The sequence below is a fragment of the Leptonychotes weddellii genome, chromosome 14 (genome assembly GCF_054177405.1).
Source record: "Leptonychotes weddellii isolate Sample4059 chromosome 14, ASM5417740v2, whole genome shotgun sequence".
Classification (NCBI taxonomy): Eukaryota; Metazoa; Chordata; class Mammalia; order Carnivora; family Phocidae; genus Leptonychotes; species Leptonychotes weddellii.
This window is the reverse complement of record NC_138382.1, coordinates 6,964,229-6,971,687: the sequence shown is the minus strand read 5'-3', so window position 1 is coordinate 6,971,687 and position 7,459 is coordinate 6,964,229. Positions and strand designations below refer to the sequence as shown.

Genomic DNA, 7,459 nt, shown 5'->3' with positions numbered 1-7,459 from the left:
GGGGGGATGGGTTAGCCTGGTGATGGGTATTAAAGAGGGCACGTTCTGCATGGAGCACTGGGTGTTATACGCAAACAATGAATCATGGAACACTACATCAAAAACTAATGATGTAATGTATGGTGACTAACATAATAAAATAAAATAAAATAAAAAAGAAGGGTTCTTATTTCCTGGGTAGGGTCTTGTGGCAAATGGGGTGGCATTCCACATGGACTTTTTTTTCCCCTTAGGATTTATTTATTTATCTGAGAGAGAGAGAGAGTGTGCACTGCATGCACAAGCCAGGGGAGGGGCAGAGGGGAAGGAAGAGAGGAAGAGAAGCAGACTCCACACTGAGCATGGAGCAGGATGCAGTGCTGGATCCCATGACCCTGAGATCAAGACCTGAGCTGTACTCAAGAATTGGATGCTCAACTGACTGAGGCACCCAGGCACCCCAAACATGGACTTCTCCAAACTGCAACTCTGCTAAGGTAGTTTTATCAATGGAGGAAGGTTTCCTTCTTACATGGTAGACCTGTCTGCCTGCTGAAGTGCTTCAAAATCAGTTCCTCATGAAGAAAAAGATGGTTTTTCTCTTGGCTCCTAGAAGAACTAGCTACAGGGGTAGGGGTTGCAGCTTCTAGTCAACACATGAACCTCACCTTTAAGGGAACCACGAGCCCCTGCTTACCTGGACTGGAGAAGGAGGTAGCAGGAAGGGCTCGTGTCTCACAAGCTGTGTCCCATCTTCATGACCTACCTTCTCCAAGGTTCTTTGTTACCTGTAATATGGGGATGATATTATCTGCCCCAAGCCCCTCACAGATTCTTCCTGAAGAACTACGTGTTTATAGATGTAGAAATGCATCCTAAATTCTAAATGTTCAGCTGTGCAAAATGCTTATTAGTATTATTTCCTTCAGAGATTCCTTACTGCCACTTCTTAACCTTATTGTCAGTGCAAAAATAAAAAGTGTTGATGGGCTGGATAGAACTTCATGACTCAGGCATTTGGTGTCCGGAGAATGAGAAGAAAGAAGTACGCTGAAGGAGACACTAAAAATACTGGAGGAAAAAAAGCCAGCTCAAAGAGTTGAAATCAGGATAAACTCAGAAAACTTCAAAGTATATGTTCTTCCTAGTGTTCAAGATTAAACATTAGAAGCACTTTTCAATAACTGGCCTTCGAAGCATTTTGTGAGGAGATTATCCACCCATTTAAGATGAGGAATAGCCTAAGAACCTAAGGGTTTCCAAAAAGGTCATTGTTGGCAGTGAGGTGAAGCGTGAAAAGACAGCAATTCATTTCTTTCGCCCTTTAGGATTCCATTCAAATCCCATCTCTTCTCTGACAGCCTCCCTGACCCACCCAGCAGAGGGGAATTGGTCCTGGCCCTGGCGTTTCTCATCGCTGCCACTCACAGGCATTCACGTGCACTCAAGGTCTTGTGTCGCGAATTTCACTTGTTTGAAATCCAAATGGATTGTCAACTACTTGATGGAAGAGATCATGTCCTACGTGTACTCTGTGTCCTCATAGGGCTTCAGATATTCAGATAGTAGAAGGCACATCACGTCCGGTGGTGCAGTCTGTTTCTAGAAAGTCTTTGTCATACCTAAAGCACACGTGACCAATTGCCCTGTGGCCTAAGTAGTGTCATCTGACTTGATCCATCACTTCCTGGAGTTCCTGTTCCATCTTTATCTCCATTCTCCTCTAGCTTCCTGTCTGTAGCCCCAAGTCAGGATCCTGAATCTTGATCTTGTAGCACCTGCTGGGGCACAGGTTACCGATCCTTGCTTTGGGACCACGGGACTCGTCTCCCCAGCTGCTGGAAGGTTGGCAACGGTGGCTCTCAGCTGGGTCTGGTCTTACCAAATGCCCTCGGCCCAGAGAGCCACCTGAGCCAAAGCCACAGCCCTTCCTGAAGGAGTGTACATAAAAAAGGTGTGGGATGGAAAGGCAAAGGCCTTTCCATCCTTCAAGCCCGATGGGTAGTGTCAGCGTGGGGACTCCTGTGCAATTAGATGTGTACTTTATTGTGACCATGCTGCAGCTTAACACCTCCTCTGCCCAGTACTATCCTGCCTCCTTGGTTTCCCTACACATCAGGCTCCCAAGAGCCCCCTGTGACAAAGTTCCTGCACGCAGCTCTCTGCAGCAGTCCGTTTCCTAGGGAACCCGTTCTATGACAGATCTCACACGTAAATAAGGGAATGAACAATGCCCACAGTACGAGGGACTGGGGAGAGCGCCTCACCTACCGCTGAGCCAGTCCGATCTGGCCAGGGCCCCCAATACCTGGCAGTGAACACAGCGATCAGCCCGGCCGCCACATGCCAACAGAGTGAAGTCTGGCCACCCGTGTCCTCTCCTCTCCATTTCTTCCCTCTGGGACTTTCTGCAGTGATGGACACGCTCCCTCTCTGCACTGTCCAGTTCCAGAGCCATTAGTCCCTGTGGCTGTGGAGCCCTTGGAATGCAACTAGTCTGACTAAGGAATTTAAGTTTTAAAAACTAATGTACATTGAAATATAAACAACCACAGGTGTGCCATGGCTTCCATTTTGAAGAGAGCAGCCCAGCCCTAGATCACGAACCCAGCAGGTCTAGAAGGGCAGTGTCACAATGGCTCTGATTCCACCTGCCTTTACGTCCACTGCCCCATCACCTAGAAATAGCTGGTCTGACTCCTTAAAAGTCATCCTCAGGAGGCATATGTAGGAATGATGTACCAGTAAAGTCTAATCATTCAGTGGCCCAATAATGATTATGGACATTGTTAAATCTCGGTGCCAGAGAGCTTTGTTGTAAGTTCGAGTTGTTTATAACACATAAATCTATCCATGAATGCTTACCCTCATAGTCTTTTATTCTCCTGGCCCCCCGAGGAATTAGATGGAGAGACATGACCTGTGTTTGTGTACAGTTTAAATGAAGGAATACCCCCTTCCCTGATCATATATGTGTATGCATTTGATTAATGCCTTTTTCTTTTTCATTTGGTCTGTAGGATCCCAGAGCTTCAGCTCAATGTTTCATACGTAAGACAGGAAAAAGAGAGCAAGACAGAGCTGCCCTTTTGAGGCAGACGGGCTGGAAACCCACGGGAGACCTTTAGTCCTTCCCTGTTCCGTGGAAAAGGATGATCTCTTATTACTGACCCAGAAATGTCAGATGGGGCCCAGGGTGAGAGCACATGGCTGTACCTGGGCAAGTTCATGACCATCCTGCAAAAAATGACTCCATGTATGTGCCCTCCAGACAAGGAGTCACTCACATCATCCTGTCGGCTGAGAGTCAGTCCTTACAAAATCAGTTTGAGCCACTGAAAACAACTGAAATTGAATTCACTGCAATTTGAAAATATTCTGTTTACTCCAAGCCCAGGAGCCTGGTATGAGAAGAAGTATCCAGGCACAGGCAATGGTAGTTAAATTTGTTCATTTTTCTTTCTTGTTGCAACTTTATCTTTTCCGAGCAATTTAATGAAAACTCCAGAGGAGAGAATTAAATGTCTGCTGGTTCAATTACCAAATAATGAAAAGGTCGAAAGGAGCACCATGCACACTGTGTGCTGAGCTGCTATAAAAGCCTCTTCTTAGAGGGAAAATCTTTTGTGGGCTGTTCACACTTGCATTTTGCCACCCACAAATTGTGCAGACGAGTGTCAGTGTAAGAAGCAGAAATCAAGAGCTGGTATGGGTCGCTCTGCACCAGGGTGAAAAGGCCTGGCCCACGGGAGCATCTCATGATGCCCATGGCAGCAGGTGGAGGCACGGCGGAGGCCAGAGTCTTCATCAGGAGGGACCGTGTTGGCATTAAATCCATCCTTTGAGAAGGTTCTAATCATACTTGGCCCTGAATGCACTATAACTAGCCTGTCCTTAGGGCCACATGCAGGGAAGATCTCGAGGGCCAAAGAGACCTGCCGTCAAGGATTTCAAGGACTCTGTGCAGCCCCCACAGCATTTGAAAAGCCACCCTGCCTCCAACCTGCCCCAACTCTTCACAGAAAAGGAAGATTACGGAAACACAAAAATCCTCTACAGAAGCCAAAACCAAAGATAACATAAAACCATGGCTTTTGGGATTCATTTGAACAATGGTTTTAAAGCTTTAAAAAAATCAAGTCTCGCTGGAAATGATATACAAGCAAAGAGGCAGCTCAGTATAGACTCTCCTCGCCTCAACACCCACAGTGATGGTCTCTCGGCTCATGCTGGGGCCTCTCCAAAACCTTTTGATCCGTAACACCGAAGGACTCAATGGACAAGTCATTTTCACCTTTAAATTAAGTTCTTCTTTGGTTACATAAGAGAATAGCGTCATTCCTAGGAAATATACACTGAAATGTGTAAGGACAAAAAGCTATGATGTATATCACTGGCCCAGAGATAAAAGTATATGTGTGGGCACCTGGGTGGCTCAGTCGGTTCAAGTGACTGACTTGATTTTGGCTCAGGTCATGATCTCAGGGTCATGAGGCCAAGCCCCGCATGGGGCTCTGTGCTGGGTGCAGAGCCTGATTAAGATTCTGTCTCTCTCCCTCTCTCCCTGCCCCTCCACCCCCTACTTGTGCATGTGCTCCCTCTCTAAAAAAAAAAAAGTGCATGTGTACATCCATCTCTATCTCTTACCCACATAGATGTAAACATTTATACACACGTGTATACATATCCGTGTGGAGGGGATGAGAAAAGCAAGAGTCAATGATAAAGCACATGGGGTAAAATGGTGAACAACTGTTGAATCTAGGTAAACAGAATTTGGGTAGCCTTTGAAATATTCTTATTTTTACAACTTACCTATAAGTTTGAAATTATTCCAAGTTTCAAATTGTATAAAAAGTTTTAAATAGTTTAAAAAGTTTTAAAATTTTAGGGGCGTGTGGGTGGCTCAGATGGTTAAGTGTCTGCATTCAGCTCAGGTCATGATCCCAGGGTCCTGGGATCGAGCCCCGCATCAGGCTCCCGGCTCAGTGGGGACCCTGCTTCTCCCCCTCCCTCTGCCTCTCCCCCTGCTCATGCTCTCTCTCTCTCTCTCTGTATCTCTGTGTCTTGAATGAATAAATTAAAAAAAAAAATCTTTAAAAAGTTTTAAAATTTTAAATTCTTTCTCTTTTCTTCTCCTGTGGATGAGCTTCTTGCTAGAGACCCTTATAATTATACAGCAGCCACACCCTGGGTAAAAGTGCCCACAAGGGCAGCCCCACTCTGTGAGAAGGACAACAATCCTGCTGATGAGGATTCTCTTGGGGAAACCAGTCACACAGACGGTTCTAGAATGGCTCCTCCCATGGTGTACTGATGATTACTGAGAGCTTATGCTGGGGTTGGAGACGGATTATGGCTAGGAAATGCAAGGATGTCTCTAGCTAATTTCTTCCTGTTTTTCCTTAAAATACTATAACCATGGGTATTAGGTTTTCAAGGTTTTAAAAAGAACTGATACGTCTCGAATCATCTTAAAATATATGCAAAAAAAACTGTATGAGAAAAAGAAGATCCCTGAATTATTTATGCCACTCTTTTTGTGGGGTGGTGTCTGATACAAGAGACAACAGGATCAATCTCTTATCAGAATAGAACCTCTCTGAAGATAGGTGTAGACCCTAATCAGTACGGTTACTCTTAAACAGAATTGTGGGATGCAATTGAATGTAAGTATGATTAAATGAGCAGCACCTGAGACAAAGTTCTATGCTTTCTATGCTCACCCCCTTATCCTTAGGAATGCACTTTAAGATCTATGAAAATCTAAGAGGAGGCACCTTTAACTATAGGGTTCTCTCCTCATAAGTTTATATTCTCTTCTCCTTTTTTAGAATTCCATACTTAAAGTCTACTAGGACCATAAAGAAAAAGTAAAGGGGAGGTATGAACTGTAAAAAGTTATTTTCCACACATAGAACCAAACAGGATTAATATCCAGAATATAGAAATCATTCCTACAAATGAATTAGAATTAGAAAAATAATTCAAAATAAAAATTGTCCAAAAAAAAAAAATGAACAGGTATTCCATAGAAGAGAATGGCCAAAACGCTCTGCAAAGATGCTCAAAGTCATTATTAAGTGGAAAATGCAAATTAAAACTGCAAACATCAAGTCATAAATACCAGATGGGCAAAAATTCCAAAGCCTGACAATATCAAGTGCTGGCAGAATTGCAGAACAATGGCATTCTTGGTTACTACTGGAGAGAGTGAAAACCGGAAGAGCCACTTTGGAAAACAAGTGAGCATTACAGAGCAGAGTCGAAGGTAGGCCTGTCCTCTGACCCAACAATTCTACTGATGGGTATGTGTTGAGGAACTCTAGCAAAGATGTAGTGGGGAGTGCTATGCAAGAATATTCCTAACAACACTTTTATAATGGAGGCCATCCAAAGTCTGCCAACAGAACAGTGAGCAAACAACTTGAGGCATTTCATACAAGGGAACATTCTCAAGCACTGAAGATAAAGAAACAACAGTTGTTTGCATCCACAAAATGATCATCGGGAACATAATGTGGGATGAAAAAAGCAAATTATAGAAGAATGCATACATTATGATTCTATTTATGGAAAGTTCATAAGGGATTCGTTTTTAGGGACAGAAATACATGTGGTAAAACTCTATAGAACAAGGGAATGACAAACAAAAATTCAAGATAGTGCTTACCTCTGTTTAGAGCAGAAAGGAAAAGCAATCGGGACAAGATACATGGACCTTTAATGGAAATGCTAATGGCCTATTTCTGAAGAGAGGTACAGGGCCCACATTCATTGTATCATGATCCTTTACACTTACACATTTTACAAATATTCTTTTGCATGTATCTAATTTTCAGTAAAAACTTTTAAGAACTTGTGAAGTAGCAAATGACCAAAAATATTTTATCCAACGTTTGTTGGAAGGGAAAAAGCATATAACAACATGCCAGCCATTAGGCTCTTGCACTCTTCCTTTCCAAACATGCCCCACTGGTCTACTTGTCTCTGGTCCCTCTTTGCTCACTCAATCCAAAGCCAACCATCACCCTGAGCTACTGGTTGTCCGGGGCTGGGAGAATATTATGCGAAGTTCATCAGAAGGAACGGCCAAGCTTCTCTCTCTGTCATCCTATCCCTCATTAAAACTCAGGCCTCCTCCAGCTGTGAATGACAGGCACATTACCCTGTTCATGCACGTGCACACATACATCCATTCTCTGCAGCCTGATTGTGTTATTATTATATCCAAGTATTACTGAAAGCGATTGTTACCTGACTCTTGACTTTGACTTATTCTCTAATATTTGTATACATTTCATAATGGTAATAGAGTGCTATATTAAAACAAAGCATCTCCCTATCCTCCAATCGGAGCCTGAAATCTGAAAAAGCTCCCTGGAACACAGACATCTATGTTCCAAATACAACCATGTAGCAATAGCTCCTTAAGCCCAAAGTAAAATTTAAAGTGAGTGGTAGAGCTATTGTCCACACA

The 7,459-nt window shown here is 43.6% G+C and overlaps 1 protein-coding gene across 2 annotated transcripts in view; it reads right to left on the bottom strand.

Moving 5' to 3' along the window:
• The window catches only part of LOC102732378 (histone-arginine methyltransferase CARM1-like), a 218,199-nt gene that overhangs the window by 72,522 nt on the left and 138,218 nt on the right, over window positions 1-7,459 (bottom strand). The window lies entirely within an intron of this gene.